The following is a 17,915-nucleotide window of genomic DNA, read 5'->3' on the forward strand; positions in this document are numbered from 1 at the left end:
CTCAGTGTTTGCTAGTATAATCGCTTAGTAACAAAGAGTTTCAGTGTGCAATGCAGAGGTGCCGAAACTATCCATGCACGAGTAGGACACTAATGAAGTCCAACAGCCACTTTTAGGATGCCACTAAGTTTCCTCAGTGTTTGCAAGTATAATGGCTTAGTAAAAATGAGTTTGAGTGTGCAATGCAGTGGTGCTGCAAATAGATTTGTGCCAGTGGGATAATAATGAAGTCCAACAGCCACTTTTAGGATGCCACTAAGTTTTCTCAATGTTTGCTAGTATAATGGCTTAGTAACAATGAGTTTCAGTGTGCAATGCAGAGGTGCAGCAAATATCTTGGCACCAGTGGGACAATATGAAGTCCAACAGCCACTTTTAGAATGCCACTAAGTTTCCTTAGTGTTTGCTAGTATTATGGCTTAGTAAAAATGAGTTTGAGTGTGCAATGCAGAGGTGCCGCAAATATCTTGGCACCAGTGGGACAATAATGAAGTCCAACAGCCACTTTTAGGATGCCACTAAGTTTCCTCAGTGTTTGCTAGTATAATGACTTAGTAAAAATGACTTTGAGTGTGCAATGTAGAGGTGCCGCAAATATCTCTGCACCAGTGGGACAATATGAAGTCCAACAGACACTTTTAGGATGCGACTAAGTTTTCTCAGTGTTTGCTAGTATTATGGTTTAGTAAAAATGAGTTTGAGTGTGCAATGCAGTTTTGCCGCAAATATCTTTGCACCAATGGAACAATAATGAAGTCCAAAAGCCACTTTTAGGATGCCACTGTTTCCTCAGTGTTCCCTAGTATAATCGCTTAGTAACAATGAGTTTCAGTGTGCAATGCAGAGGTGCCGAAACTATTTTTGCACGAGTAGGACAGTAATGAAGTCCAACAGCCACTTTTAGGATGCCACTAAGCTTCCTCAGTGTTTGCTTGTATATTAGCTTAGTAAAAATGAGTTTGAGTGTGCAATGCAGAGGTGCCGCAAATATCTTTGAACCAGTGGGACAATAATGAAGTCCAACAGCCACTTTAAGGATGCCACTAAGTTTCCTCAATGTTTGCTAGTATAATGGCTTAGTAACAATGAGTTTCAGTGTGCAATGCAGAGGTGCCGAAACTATCCTTGCACGAGTAGGACAATAATGAAGTCCAACAGCCACTTTTAGGATGCCACTAAGTTTCCTCAGTGTTTGCTAGTATAATGGCTTAGTAAAAATGAGTTTGAGTGTGCAGTTTAGAGGTGGAGCAAATGTCTTTGCACCAATGGGACAATATTGAAGTCCAGCAGCCACTTTCGGGATGCCACTATGTGTGACACCGCAGGAGTGACAAACATCTCCTTATCTGCGTCCACCTGCAATGCGGAAGGAAGGAGGTGGGCGGGATGTTACGTCCCGCTCATCTCCGCCCCTCCGCTTCTATTGGCCAGCCGCTTAGTGACGCCACAGTGACTTCGCTATGACGCCGAACGCATCTCCCCCTTGAGGGAGGGATTGTTCGGCGGTCACAGCGACATCGCTGACAAGGTATGTGCGTGTGACGCTGCCGTAGCGATAATGTTCACCACGGCAGCGAGCACCAAATGTCGCACGAGCGATGGGGGCAGGAGCTATTGCGCTCGACATCGCTAATGTGACGCCCTGGACTAGCCAGGTATTCACAGTTAGGCCCCCGCACAACACCCTTCCCCTAAAAAGGGTACCAGCAGCCAACCTAAAACCCTGAGTCACCCTTCTCAGGTTCTGATGTACACACCAGGTGGGCGGAGCAAGGCGGTTGGCCACGTCCACCGTGGAGTTCGGATGGCCTGAGACGGGAAAACACAAAGAGATGAGAAAGGACAGTGAAAAGGAGAGGAAGGAGAGGAGTAGGGAGAGTAACAGAAGAGGAGAGAACATCTGTCAGGGGTCAGGATTGTAGCCCGGACACACTGTGGCCAGGAGGCAGATGGTGGTGGCCGCCTGCAAGAGCTTTAATTACAGTCGGTGCAACCTTAAGGACCGGTTGGTGGGTGCCCACCGGTACCGAACCGGGGAACCGATTGGAAACTGGAGCACCAGGAGAGGTACTCAGACCCAGTATGAGGCCCAGAAGCCACTGGACCGAATCAAATTAACTGATTGTGGTCTGGACTTGAGGTCCCTTCTCATCCAAGGCCTGACTGAAGACAACAGCCCCCTCACAGGAATAGTGAGCCATTGCCAAGACATAGAGATCCAAAGGGCCTGCATCTGCAGACAAAAGGAGTTCCTTAGCACACATGAAGCTGGGGAGTGGACTACCATCGCTGAAGCGTAGGTAGTTAAATCTACACAAAAAGGTGCAGGAGAAAGGCGGAAACCACCAACCCGAATAAAGGGGAGAAGCGCAGCCGGCTGCGGGCACTGTCCACCATCTTGTTTGGTTTACCAGAGACTCCCGTGTGTCTGTAATGGTGAGTAAACCAGTGCCCTCGGGCCGAGCACTGCACTGCACCGCACCGCATCGACACTGCCTTACACCAGCATCCCCAGAGCGACCCCTTGGGCCCCGGGACCATCATCCCCTACCCATGGAGGGGTTAACACCAAGCTGCATAACACCGTCCCCGGGAGCCTAGTCAACAGCAGCAGTGGTGTCCATCCATTCACCACAGCCCCGTGGGTGGCGTCACAAACTCTTAATTTCAAAAACCACCCCACCTCCACGCGTAGCGCCAGGTGGTGCTTCCCTTTTCAGAGAGGCGGCGAGACCCCCGGGTCCATGAGAAGATCGAGCTACCCACCGACGAGCATGGGTCCGAGCGGCTCGGCGGCTGCCGAGCCCCGGGGGCGGTACACTAGCAATCGCTAGCGATGTCGCAGCGTGTAAAGCACCCTTTAGTGTTACCTAATTTTTATTAATACTTGTTGTCAGGGTTACAACTTCTGCTTCAAGGCCAGCACCTTCCTAGCAACAAGCTAGCATAATATGGGGGGCTTCATATAAATATAATAATAATTATTTTATTCATTTATATAGCGCTATTAATTACACAGCGCTTTACATACATTGGCAATACTGTCCCCATTGGGGCTCACAATCTAGAGTCCCTATTGGTATGTCTTTGGAGTGTGGGAGGAAACCGGAGTACCTGGAGGAAACCCATGCAAATATGGGGAGGACATACAAACTCCTTGCAGATAGTGTCCTTGGTGGGATTTGAACCCAGGACCCCAGCGCTGCAAAACTGCAGTGCTAACCACCCCATATCTTACAGAACCTACCTAGTGTCTTTCTGCAACTAACGCACACAGTAATTGTGCCTCAAGGCCAGTACCTTCCTACCAGACACCTAGCATATTTTAGGGGGTTCATATCTTACAGCACCTACATAGTGGCTTTCTGCAACTAACACACAGTCTCAGTGTTAGCCAATTTTTATTAATACTTGTTGTCAGGGTCATTAATTGTGCCTAAAGGCCAGTACCTTCTTAGCAAAAACCTTATATAGTTTTGGGGGCTTCATATCTTACAACACCTACCTAGTGGCTTTCTGCAACTAACACACAGTCTCAGTGTTACCCAATTTTTATTAATACTTGCTGTCAGGGTCAGTAATTGTGTCTCAAGGCCAGTACCTTCCTACCAGACACCTAGCATATATTGGGGGTTCATATCTTACAGCACCTACATAGTGGCTTTCTGCAACTAACACACAGTCTCAGTGTTAGCCAATTTTTATTCATACTTGTTGTCAGGGTCAGTAATTGTGCCTCAAGGCCAGTACCTTCCTAGCAACAACCTTGTCTCGTTTTGGGGGGTTCATATATTACAGCACCTACATAGTGGCTTGCTGCAACTAACACACAGTCTCAGTGTTAGGGTACCGTCTCACTAAACAACGTACCAGCGATTCCGACCACGATATGACCTGGTCAGGATTGCTGGTGCGTCGCTACATGGTCGCTGGTGAGCTGTCAATTAGGCAGATCTCACCAGCGACCAATGACCAGACACCAGCCAGCAGCGACTCGTGGAAACGATGCTGCGCTTGGTAACCAAGGTAAATATCGGGTAACTAAGCAAAATGCTTTGCTTGGTTACCCGATATTTACACTGGTTACGCACACCACTTAGCGCTGGCTCCCTGCACTCATAACCAGGGTACACATTGGGTTACTAAGCAAAGTGCTTCGCTTAGTTACCCGATTTGTACTCTGGCTATGTGTGCAGGGAACCAGTACTGGCAGCCTGAGAGCGGTGTACGCTAGTAACCAAGGTAAATATCGGGTAACCGAACAGAGTGTACTGCCCCGCGCTCGGCTGCAGCCGAGCCGCTCGGATCCGGGCTCGTCGGTGGGTGGCTCGAGCGCCTCTGGACCCGCGGTCACTTCGCTCTAAAAGGGTTTGCTGGGGCTACTTAGGGGAGTCCGCTCCCCGGCTTTGTGTATGTCGGAGGAGCCTGTTTGCCCGCAGACGCTAGCCCGTGGGATCTCTCTGCCTGTGCGGTGGCTTTCTGTCCCCCTCGGTGGGCTGTTGTCTTCAGTCGGGACTTGGGTGGGAATGGACCTATAGTCCAGACCGCAATCAGTAGATTTGACTCAGCCCAGTGGCTTCTGGACCTCGTTCAGGGTCTGACTACCCCCCTTGTGCTCCAGTTTCGGAGTCGGTTCCCCGGGTCGGTACCGGCGGGCCACTACCCTGTCGTGGTCCAACACGGTTTCACCGAGCCATCTTCCCTGCTCCTGCCTTTGGCTAGGAGGCAGACGGCAGTCTCCATCTGCAGGAGCCGGGAAGACGGCTCAGTGGAACCGAGGTGGACCGGGACAGGGTAGTGGCCCGCCGGGACCAACCCGGGGAAACGACTCAGAAACCGGAGCACACAGGGGGGTACTCAGACCCTAAAGCTAGGTCCAGAAGCGACTGGAACTAGTTAATTAACTGATTGTGGCCAGGACTAGAGGTCCTGTCCCACCCAAAGTCCCGATTGAAGGCAACAGCCCACTGAGGGGGATAACAGGCCACCGCCAAGGCTCAGAGATCTCACGTGCCAGCGTCTGCGGGCAAGGGCTCCTTAGGCCACAACCAGCCGGGAGCGGACTCTGAACTTGCAAGCGCAGGCAGTCCACCATTTCAAAACAGGTGCAGGAGAAAGACAGAGACCACCAGCCGGGTGGGGGAACCCAAACGCCTCCGGCTGCGGGCACCGACCACCATCACCTTGGTTTACCAGAGACTCGTGTGTGTTTCTAATAGTGAGTACATCAGCATCCTGCCGTCGCCCATCTTCCTGCACCAGCAGTCCCCAACGGGTCCTGGGGCCACCATCCCTGCCCACGGTGGGGTTAACAACTTGCTGCGCAACATCTCCCCCCGGTTCCCCGTAACTGCAGCGGTGGTGTCCAATATCACCACATACCGTGGGTGGCGTCACGAAGTCCATACGGCTCAGCCCGTACATATACGTGTTACACCCACCATCCCATCACTCCCCTTTTCATTTGAAGTGACCGCGAGACCCCCGTGTCCGAAGACCCTCGAGCCACCCTCAGAAGGACCGGATCTGAACAGCTCAGCTGTCGAGAGCAGTACAAGAGCAATGAGCAAAAAATGAACCAGAGCAGTGATTTCACAGCAGGGGCTAGGTCGCTGCTTAGTGTCACATACAGCGAGATCGCTGATGAAGTCACTGGTGCGTCATAAAACCTGTGACTCAACAGCGATCTCGCTAGCGATCTCGCTATGTGAAAAGTACCCCTTAGCCAATTGTTATTAATACTTGTTGTCAGGGTCAGTAATTGTGCCTCAAGGCCAGTACCTTCCTAGCAACAACCTTGTATAGTTTTGGGGGCTTCATATCTTACAGCACCTACATAGTGGCTTGCTGCAACTAACACACAGCCTTATGGGTACTTTGCACGCTGCGACATCACTACCGGTATATCGTCATGGTCACGTCATTAGTGACGCACATCCGGCGCCGGTAGCGACATTGCAGCGTGTAACACTAATGAGCGACGATCAACGATCGCAAAATCATTCCAAAACGGTGATCGTTGACACGTCGCTCATTTCCTTAATATCGCTGCTGCTACCAGTACGATGTTGTTCGTCGTTCCTGCGGCATCACACATCGCTATGTGTGACACCGCAGGAGCGACAAACATCTCATCTGCGTCCACCTGCAATGCGGAAGGAAGGAGGTGGGCGGGATGTTACGTCCCGCTCATCTCCGCCCCTCCGCTTCTATTGGCCAGCCGCTTAGTGACGCCACAGTGACTTCGCTATGACGCCAAACGCATCTCCCCCTTGAGGGAGGGATTGTTCGGCGTTCACAGCGACGTCGCTGACAAGGTATGTGCGTGTGACGCTGCCGTAGTGATAATGTTCTCTACGGCAGCGAGCACCAAATGTCGCACGATTGATGAGGTCGGGAGCTATCGCACTCGACATCGCTAGCAATCGCTAGCGATGTCGCAGCGTGTAAAGCACCCTTTAGTGTTACTTAATTTTTATTAATACTTGTTGTCAGGGTCACAACTTCTGCTGCAAGGCCAGTACCTTCCTAGCAACAAGCTAGCATATTTTGGGGGGCTTCATATAATTATAATTTATAATAATAATTAATAATTATAATAATAATTTTATTCAATTATATAGCGCTATTAATTCCACTGCGCCTTACATGCATTGGCAATACTGTCCCCATTGGGGCTCACAATCTAGAGTCACTATCTGTATGTCTTTGGAGTGTGGGAGGAAACCGGAGTACCTGGAGGAAACCCACGCAAACACGGGGACGGGGATGGTATTCAGCCGGTTTTGTCCGGTTCGGGAGAACCGGTTGTTAAAATAGCAGCCGGTTCCTAGAATCGGCAAGAAACAGCTCTATCGATCCAGTTCCCTGTATTCATCTGTGTTAGTGTCTTTTAGGCCCGTTTCACACGTCAGTGAAAAACACTGACGTTTTTCACTGGCGTGTAAAACACGCACATGTCCCTCCGTGTGCCGTGAATTACGGCACACGTGGGTTGTCTAAGTGCAATCCGGGTTCCGTTCTCCGTGGCCCGTGATTGCACTTACAGATTAACTCACCTGTGTGCGCTCCCGCTCTCCATGGTGCTAATCGCTCCCGCGGTGCAGCATCCGACCGGCGCTGACCCTCGCTGCAGCTGCTTCCGGGTCGGCTGTGTCGTGCATCATGAATATGCGCGACAGTAATGAGCCGGCTCAGAAGCAGCAAGCTGCATGGGATGCATAGGACATCGCTGGAGACGGGTGAGTAAAAATGATTTTTATTTTAAAAGCACGTTTTTTTCTGGCACGTGTTTCACGGACCACACCACTGCGTGGTCCGTGGGACATCAGTGATGCCAGAAAAAAATGGACATGTCTCCGTGCGGCAATCACGGACACGTGGGTACGCCGCACGGAGACACGTGCAGTGGCAAATCACTGATGTGTGAGCAGACCCATTCATTATAATGGGTCTGCGTATGTCAGTGATTATGGTACATTTAAAAAAAAAGCACAAACGTACCAGAATCACTGACGTGTGAAAGGGGCCTAAGACACTAGCACTAATGAATCCCCGTACCTCCGCGCCGCACTTCCGGGTACAGTGGAGCCTGTTTGCTCCCTGACCCGGGCGTGCAGCGACGTGCTGATGCTGCAGAGGTCACGGCAATTTGAGGAGGTAGCTCCTCCTACTGTCGCCTGTCAGCGTCAGTGTGCCTACAGAGTGCCGCGGAGGACAAAGACAGAGGAGCAGCTGCCGGTGCTTGGAGCAGGTAAGCGCTCATGTACCGCCCCGAGGCTCGGCCGGCTGCCGAGCCACTCGGATCCGGGCTCGTTGGTGGGTGGCTCGAGCTCCTCCCGGACCCGGGGGGTGACATCGCTCTGAACGGATGCTGGCGCTACGTGAGGGGTGGTGTTCGGTGGGGAGGTCCACGGCCGAGGCCGCGGTTGTTTTGGGGGTTAAGTTCGTGACGCCACCCACGGATTGTGGTGAATGGATGGACACCACCGCTGCCATTGACTAGGTTCCCAGGGACGGTGTTGCGCAGCTTGGTGTTGACCCCTCTGTGGGTAGGGGGTGATGGTCCCGGGGCCCGAGGGTGTTGAGGAGGGATAATGCGTGCTGGCATTTCGGTGCGGTGCGGTGCGCAGCCTGAGGGCACTGTTGTACTCACTATTACAGACACACTGGAGTCTCTGGTAAACCAAACAAGATGGTGGACGGTGCCCGCAGCTGGCTGCGCTTCTCCCCTTTTTCAGGTTGGTGGTTTCTGCCTTTCTCCTGCACCTCACTTTTAGAAGAATAGTGACTCCTATGCCTGAGCAATGGTAGTCCGCTCCCCGGCTTTGTGTGTGCCGGCAGAGCCCGTTTGCCCGCAGACGCTGGCCCGTGGGATCTCAATGCCTGGGCAGTGGCTTTCTATCCCTCTGGTTGGGTTGTTGTCTTCAGTCGGGTCTTGGGTGGGAAAGGACCTAAAGTCCAGACCCCAATCAGTGAATTTGACTCAGTCAAGTGGCTTCTGGGCCTCGTACTGGGTCTGAGTACCCCTCCTGGTGCTCCGGTTTCCAATTGGTTCTCCGGTTCGGTACCGGCGGGCCACTACCCGGTCCCGGTCCCTTATGGTTCCACCGGCTGTAATCCCAGCTCCTGCAGGTGGCCACCATCGTCTGCCTCCTGGCCACAGGGTATCGGGCTCCGACCCAGATCCCTGACAGACGTCTACACTTTGCTACTACTCTCCTCCACTCCTGTCATTGAACTCTTTGTTATTCCCACCTCAGGCTCTCCGAACTCCTCGGAGGGCGTGGCCAACTGCCTGGCTCCACCCCCGGGTGTGAACGTCAAGTCCTGTGAGGGGGGTGACTCAGGGTTTTAACATTGGTTGCTGGTGCCTTTTTAGAGGAAGGTGTTTGTGTAAGGGTCTATCTGTGACTACCTGGCTAGTCCATGGCGTCACACTCATAGAGCCGAAAATGCAGGGAGAGGGGCTGCATAAGAGGGAAGCTATATGGGGAAAGGGGATGTATAAGAAGGCAGCTATGGGGAGACGAGCCGCATAAAGATGTCAGCTATATGGGGAAAGGGGCTGCATAAGAGGGCAGCTATATCGAGAGAGGGGCCGCAAAAGATGGCAGCTATATAGGGAGAGGAGCCGCATAAAGATGACAGCTATATGGGGAAAGGGGCTGCATAAGATGGCAGCTATATGGGGAGAGGAGGCCGCAAAAGATGGGAGATATATGGGGAGAGGAGGCTGCATAGATGGGAGCTATATGGGGAGAGGAGGCTGTATAGATGGGAACTATATGGGGACAGGAGGCTGCATAGATAGGAGCTATATGGGGAGAGGAGGCTGCATAGATGGGAGCTATATGGGGAGAGGAGGCCACATAGATGGGAATTATATGGGGACAGGAGGCTGCATAGATAGGAGCTATATGGGGAGAGGAGGCTGCATAGATGGGAGCTATATGAAGACAGCAGGCTGCATAGATGGGAGCTATATGGGGAGAGTAGGCTGCATAGATGGGAGCTATATAGGGACAGGAGGCTGCATAGATGGGAACTATATGGGGAGAGGAGGCTGCATAAATGGAAGCTATATGGGGACAGGAGGCTGCATAGATGGGAGCTATATGGGGAGAGGAGGTTGCATAGATAGAAGCTATATGGGGAGAGGAGGCTGTATAGAGGGGAACTATATGGGGACAGGAGGCTGCATAGATAGGAGCTATATGGGGAGAGGAGGCTGCATAGATGGGAGCTATATGGGGAGAGGAGGCCGCATAGATGGGAATTATATGGGGACAGGAGGCTGCATAGATGGGAGCTATATGGAGAGAGGAGGCTGCATAGATGGGAACTATATGGGGACAGTAGGCTGCATAGATGGGAGCTATATGGGGACAGGAGGCTGCATAGATGGAAGCTATATGGGGAGAGGAGGCTGTATAGATAGGAGCTATATGGGGACAGGAGGCTGCATAGATGGGAGCTATATGGGGAAAGGAGGCTGCATAGATGGGAACTATATGGAGACAGGAGGCTGCATAGATGGGAACTATATGGGGAAAGGAGGCTGCATAGATGGGATCTATATGGGGAGAGGAGGCCGCATAGATGGGAATTATATGGGGACAGGAGGCTGCATAGATATGAGCTATATGGGGAGAGGAGGCTGCATAGATGGGAGCTATATGGGGACAGGAGGCTGCATAGATGGGAGCTATATGGGGAGAGGAGGCTGCATAGATGGGAACTATATGGGGACAGGAGGCTGCATAGATGGGAGCTATATGGGGACAGGAGGCTGCATAGATGGGAGCTATATGGGGACAAGAGGCTGCATAGATGGGAGCTATATGGGGAGAGGAGGCTGCATAGATGGGAGCTATATGGGGAGAGGAGGCTGCATAGATGGGAGCTATATGGGGAGAGGAGGCTGCATAGATGGAAGCCATATGGGGAGAGGAGGCTGCATAGATGGGAGCTATATGGGGAGAGGAGGCTGCAAAGATGAGAGCTATATGGGGAGAGAAGGCCACATAAGATGGGAGCTACTGTATATGGGAAAAGGAGCACATGGGATTAGATCTGCTGGGAAAATAAGCCATGATGGGATGGGATTTGTAGGGGGAAAGGAGCCACATGGGATGGGATCTGTAGGGGGTAAAGAGGCCATAATGGGATGGGATCTGCAGAGGAGGAATGCCATAATGGGTAGGGATGTGTAGGGGGAAAAGAGGCCATAATGGGATGGGATCTGCAGGGGAAAGGGGCCATTATGGGATGCGATCTGCAGGGTAAAGAGACCACATGTGATGAGATCTGTAGGGGGAAGGTCGTCTGTTCCAATGTTAGCAGGGCTTCTTTAGTAATAACTTTTAAAAATTGTAGAAAAACCCGCTTAATACAATAAGAGTGACAGTGACTGGAACAACTGGTGCTGTACAAGAGTGACGGTATAGGAGGGGAAGAAGGGGAAAGACATTTTACTTTAAATTACTTGTATTTTTTGGTTGAGGAAAGTGCGTGAAAATTAGTGTGGCTAACAAAATGGGTGTGGTTACAGAATGGGTGTGGTTTTCAAATGGGCGGGGTTTACAGAGAACATGTTGTTAAAAATTTGAATCCCACCCCCTACACAGGGAGGACATACAAACTCCTTGCAGATAGTGTCCTTGGTGGGATTTGAACCCAGGACCCCAGCGCTGCAAGACTGCAGTGCTAACCACCCCATATCTTACAGAACCTACCTAGTGGCTTCCTGCAACTAACACACAGTCTCAGTGTTAGCCAATTTTTATTAATACTTGTTGTCAGGATCAGTAATTGTGCCTCAAACCCAGTACCTTCCTAGCAAAAAACTTGTATAGTTTTGGGGGCTTCATATCTTACAGCACCTACATTGTGGCTTGCTGCAACTAACACACAGTCTCAGTGTTACCCAATTTTTATTAATACTTGCTGTCAGGGTCAGTAATTATGCCTCAAAGCCAGTACCTTCCTACCAGCCACCTAGCATATTTTGGGGAGTCATATCTTACAGAACCTACATAGTGGCTTTCTGCAACTAACACACAGTTTCAGTGTTAGCCAATTATTATTAATACTTGTTGTCAGGGTCAGTAATTGTGCCTCAAGGTCAGTACCTTCCTACCAGCCAGCTAGCATACTTTTGGGGGCTTAATATCTTACAGCACCTACATAGTGCGTTGCTCTTACTAAAACACAGTCTGAGTGCCAAAAACCAATACTAAAAGAAAAGTGTTGTCAAACCCTGTTTTCTTTTGGGGCTGAAAGACATTCACAACATCTTTGTTGACTCCTCCAAGTGGTAGTTTGTCCAATAAAGGTACCTTTTGGTTTTTAGACTTACAGAAACAGCTATCGTGAGAAACTATTAACACAAGTTTAACAACCCGGCATAAGTGTTGTTCCACTGCCTGCAGAAAAGGTCACGTTACAGTATTCACCTTGAATAATCAAACCAAAAAAATGGGAAAAAGAGGGGGTAAGGGCCATGGACCCTCGTAGTACCCTGGTAGTGACAGTGCTGGTCGCCCAAGCAGTATGATCGAGCCAAAATAAAAGGTTCCTGCTTTATCTACCTCTGCCTTTGTCGTGGGCGGAGGGGACGCGCTCGCCACGCTCGGGTCCGGGGCTTCTGCTGCTGCTGCTCGGTGGCTCGAGCAGCGCTCCTCACCCATGAGTGAAAAGGAGTGGTATGTTTAAGGAGATTGTTCGTGACGCCACCCACGGGACGTGGTGATGATGGCACCACCGCTGCTGGTAACGGGGATCCCGGGAAATTGTAGGAATTGTACACATTTCTTTACAAACACTCCACATTTTAGGAGGTCAAAAGTAATTGGACAAATAAACCAAACCCAAACAAAATATTTTTATTTTCAATATTTTGTTGTGAATCCTTTGGAGGCAATCACTGCCTTAAGTCTGGAACCCATGGACATCACCAAACGCTGGGTTTCCTCCTTCTTAATGCTTTGCCAGGCCTTTACAGCCGCAGCCTTCAGGTCTTGCTTGTTTGTGGGTCTTTCCGTCTTAAGTCTGGATTTGAGCAAGTGAAATGCATGCTCAATTGGGTTAAGATCTGGTGATTGACTTGGCCATTGCAGAATGTTCCACTTTTTTGCACTCATGAACTCCTGGGTAGCTTTGGCTGTATGCTTGGGGTCATTGTCCATCTGTACTATGAAGCGCCGTCCGATCAACTTTGCGGCATTTGGCTGAATCTGGGCTGAAAGTATATCCCTGTACACTTCAGAATTCATCCGGCTACTCTTGTCTGCTGTTATGTCATCAATAAACACAAGTGACCCAGTGCCATTGAAAGCCATGCATGCCCATGCCATCACGTTGCCTCCACCATGTTTTACAGAGGATGTGGTGTGCCTTGGATCATGTGCCGTTCCCTTTCTTCTCCAAACTTTTTTCTTCCCATCATTCTGGTACAGGTTGATCTTTGTCTCATCTGTCCATAGAATACTTTTCCAGAACTGAGCTGGCTTCATGAGGTGTTTTTCAGCAAATTTAACTCTGGCCTGTCTATTTTTGGAATTGATGAATGGTTTGCATCTAGATGTGAACCCTTTGTATTTACTTTCATGGAGTCTTCTCTTTACTGTTGACTTAGAGACAGATACACCTACTTCACTGAGAGTGCTCTGGACTTCAGTTGATGTTGTGAACGGGTTCTTCTTCACCAAAGAAAGTATGCGGCGATCATCCACCACTGTTGTCATCCGTGGACGCCCAGGCCTTTTTGAGTTCCCAAGCTCACCAGTCAATTCCTTTTTTCTCAGAATGTACCCGACTGTTGATTTTGCTACTCCAAGCATGTCTGCTATCTCTCTGATGGATTTTTGCTTTTTTTTCAGCCTCAGGATGTTCTGCTTCACCTCAATTGAGAGTTCCTTAGACCACATGTTGTCTGGTCACAGCAACAGCTTCCAAATGCAAAACCACACACCTGTAATCAACCCCAGACCTTTTAACTACTTCATTGATTACAGGTTAACGAGGGAGACGCCTTCAGAGTTAATTGCAGCCCTTAGAGTCCCTTGTCCAATTACTTTTGGTCCCTTGAAAAAGAGGAGGCTATGCATTACAGAGCTATGATTCCTAAACCCTTTCTCCGATTTGGATGTGAAAACTCTCATATTGCAGCTGGGAGTGTGCACTTTCAGCCCATATTATATATATAATTGTATTTCTGAACATGTTTTTGTAAACAGCTAAAATAACAAAACTTGTGTCACTGTCCAAATATTTCTGGCCCTGACTGTATGCGTATAATGTGGACTGGCAATAGGTGTGGGTGGTGCCGGGTTCACAAACGAAAGACTACAAAATCAATCAAGAAATAATGTTCAGGTTTAGTCACAGCCAGGGTGGCACTATTGATGATTCAGTCACTGCTCTGTGTATCGAGTGTGGTGGCTGTAACTGTGCCCTTCACACTGACTGACTGCCTCCTGTAAGGGCTCATGTGCACGTTGCTTTTATGAACGCAGCGATTTGGGTGCCAAAATTTTTACCCAAATACCTGCATTTATAAAAACAGCATGTCAATTATTTCTGCGTTCTGGATGCAGCTCCCACTCTGTCTATGGTGGGGGCAGCATCCATAGCGCATGAAATCGGCTTTTTTTTAACAAAAATACTGCATTCATTCTGCAGCGATTTGAAGATCACATGTGCTGTCAAATCGCTGCAGAAGAATCAGCAGTTACGTGCGCATGAGCCCTAAGGCTGGAGTCACATTTGCAAGAGACTAGCGCGAGTCTCGCATCACTTCACCCTGCACGGCCTGATACTCTCCGGACAGGAGCATCTAAGCTGAATGGAAATACTTTGGCGTAGTGTTGGGGCTCTGTTGCATTGATTAATTCAAAAGCTAAATTTCTCTTTATTCATGGCAGTAATGCAGATTCCATTTTTCCTATTTTCATTCTTACATATAGCTATTGGATTTTTCATGTCAGTATTCACACAGCAGTTTCTGCTTTTCATATATTCCCCTTACATAGTTACTGGTGTGCATACCTTCTCTCCATATAGTGTAAATATTTTAGGTTTTTGCACCCAGTTCAGACTCAGAATGGTGTTCCAGTCGTTATTTCTTGATTGATGTTGTTGGCCATGACATGCTGGGCAATCAGGTGGAAGTGTTGGAGGATGATGAGACACAGTTGCCTTCAGGTCAGCCTGAAACCTCCGTTCCCGAAGATATTAACTTTCAGGAATTTGAAGACAACATGGTTGATGATGAGTTGACTGATCCAACATGGACAGGTGGCATGGATTGCGAGAGCAGCGTGCAGAGGAGTATGTGCCCATAGTCCGCAATAAAGCGGGCTTTAAACGCTACGACATCGCTCAAATGATCTCGTTGGGGTCACGGAATTTGTGACGCACATCCGGTCGCTTTAGCGATGCCGTTGCATGTGACACCTATGAGCGATTTTGCATCGTCGCAAAAACGTGCAAAATCGCTCATCGTTGACATGGGGGTCCATTCTTAAATATCGTTACTGCAGCAGTAATGAAGTTGTTCCTCGTTCCTGCGGCAGCACACATCGGTACATGTGACACCGCAGGAACGAGGAATCTCTCCTTACCTGCCTCCCGGCCAAAATGCGGAAGGAAGGAGATGGGCGGGATGTTCGTACCGCTCATCTCCGCCCCTCCGCTTCTATTGGGCGGCGGTTCAATGACGCTGCTGTGATGTCGCTGTGACGCTGAAGAAACCGCCCCCCTTAGAAAGGAGGCGGTTCGCCGGTCACAGCGACGTCGCAGGGAAGGTAAGTTGTGTGACGGGCCCGGGCGATGTTGTGCGACACGGGCAGAGATTTGCCCGTGTCGAACAACCGATGGGGGCGGGTACGCACGCTGGCGATATCGGTACCGATATCGCAGTGTGTAAAGCGGCCTTTAGGCTGTAAGACATAGGGTTTCAACCACTGCCAGGAGTCAATTAACTGTGCACATGACACCACCACCTGTGGCATCTCAGAGTCCAAGGGTCCGTGCACCACCTCAGCCATCTCAGAGTCCAAGGGTCCGTGGTGCGATTGTGTGGGATTTTTTTTCCAAGAGTCCTTCAGACCAAACGGTTGCCATTTGTCAAATCTGTCAGACCAAGCTTAAAAGAGCCAAAAATACTTCCAGCTTGGGCACCTCCAGCATAAGAAACCATATGTTAGCCAAACACCACTTGCCCTGGTCTGCCTGCTTCCCAAAGTGGTGTGCAAGAAGGTGGCGCTAATGTCTCCTTCTCCCAACCTGATGTTGGCCAAACTCAATCATCAACGACATCAGCTTTGGTGTCCCAGCGTTCCGTTCAGTTGTCCTTACCATAGACCTTTGAAAAGAAGCAAAAATACCCCGTTACGCACCCAAGGGCACAAACCATAACTGCACACATTGCATGATTGATAGCCCTTGAGATGTTGCCATATCGGCTTGTGGGAACTGAGGCTTTCCGCAACCTTTTGGTGGTGTTAGATTATCAATACTCTGTGCCTAGCCGCCAATGTTTTTCTCGTTGTGCCGTCCCCGCGCTCCACAATCACGTGTCCGTAAACATCAAACGGGCTCTTACCAAAGCCATAACAGGGAAGGTCCACTTAACCACAGACATGTGGACAAGCGGAAGTGGACAGGGATGCTACATCTCTCTGACAGCACACTGGGTGAATCTGGTGGCAGCTGGTACAGAGTCTGAGCCGGCAACATCCTATATAATTCCCACACCCAGAATAGCGGGGCCCACTTCAATCACAGTTTCAGTAGCCTCCTACACAGCAACAACTCCCTCTTCCTCCTACTCTTCATCTGGCTCCTGTGCATCCTCCTCAACATCCTCCAGTGTCCAACCGTCGACATCATTCCCCAGCTGGAATCTCTGCAGCACTGCTCAACTAAGCGTCAACACGCTCTACTGAAGCTCATCTGTATCAGTGACAAATCTCACACGGCACCTGAGCTTTTGAAAGCAATAACTGAGCAGACAGATGAATGGCTTGAGCCTTTGGATCTCCGTCCAGGAATGGTAGTGTGCAATAATGGTCATAATCTGGTGGCGGTTTTAAAGCTTGGAAAGCTTGTACACGTTCCTTGTATGGCCCATGTTGTAAATTTAGTAGTTCAGCACTTTCTGAAGAAATACCCTGAGATACCAGACCTACTTACCAAGGTACGATGTATTAGCGCACATTTCCGTAAGTCATCTCCCTCTTTTGCTAGCCTGGCAGTGCTGCAGCAGCGCTTACACTTGCCTCATCCCAAACTAATATGTGACCTCCCTACGAGATGGAATTCAGCCTATCATATGTTGGCCAGGATCCATGAGCAGCAGAGGGCAGTATCCCAATTGCAGCTGAAACATGCCCATCAGACTCAGATGCCAGACATAAGTACTGTCGAGTGGGTGTGGATTGCAGACATTTGTCAGGTCTTGGAGAATTTTGATTATTGTACACCAACATTGTGAGCAGTGAGGATGCTGTTATCAGCATTACCATTCCACTGATTTGTTTATTGAAGCACTCTCTAGATAGTCTGACTGACCAAAGTGTTCATGCCCCCGAGTTGTCTGTGGATCCAGACTTCATAATGGTTGCTAGTAATCCACACAACCTTGGCCAACAAGCTATGGCCACCATTGCTCAGCATCATGAGGATGAGGAGGATGATGAAGAACAGGAATGCTTTGAAGTTGGTAACCAAAAGATTGACAACCCAAGCTTCAGGGCTGTCCAGCATGGATGGCCTGAGGAGGAGCAGGAGGAGGAGAGAGAGACTGAGGAGGAGAGGAGGTTTAGTGAGACAGAATGTATTCTTAGCAGTGACACGCATAGGTTTCCAGTTCGGAGTCTGGGACACATGGCACAGTTCAAGAAGGGCAGTGAGCCCCATAGGGGTGAGCAGGCCCATGACGATCGGGAGGGTGCAGGGTAGTAAGGAGTTAAAAGGTTTTGGTTGGGGATGAGGGAGATAGATGGGGGCATGGGATTGGTGGTTGGTACTGGAGGGGGGATTGGTGGAGAGCAAGGAAGGGGTGGGGGCGTAGTTTGAGGTATAAAGAGAATGTAAAGTGTGTTACCTCCTGTTTCGTCGCTTGAACTTTGTGCCCCAGGACGTTTGTGCTGCAGCCCACTGCGATGGCTGACCTGGCTGCTCTAATGGACTTAGTGCGTGGGGCTGCTGAGGTCCTGGGTGCTGACGTACTACGGGATCAGCTGGCGGCGGTTTGCGGTGCTGGAGCGGTGATTCCTGCTGCTCCTGCGCCCGGGCCTGTTCTACGTGCTCGGCGGTCACGGCCGCCGGTGCACTACTCCCCCAGTGGAGGGGGGAGAAGGAGATCAAGGAGCCCCTTCGGGGACCCTCCGGCACGAGGGAGCCCCGCG

The sequence above is a fragment of the Anomaloglossus baeobatrachus genome, chromosome 5 (genome assembly GCF_048569485.1).
Source record: "Anomaloglossus baeobatrachus isolate aAnoBae1 chromosome 5, aAnoBae1.hap1, whole genome shotgun sequence".
Taxonomy (NCBI): domain Eukaryota; kingdom Metazoa; phylum Chordata; class Amphibia; order Anura; family Aromobatidae; genus Anomaloglossus; species Anomaloglossus baeobatrachus.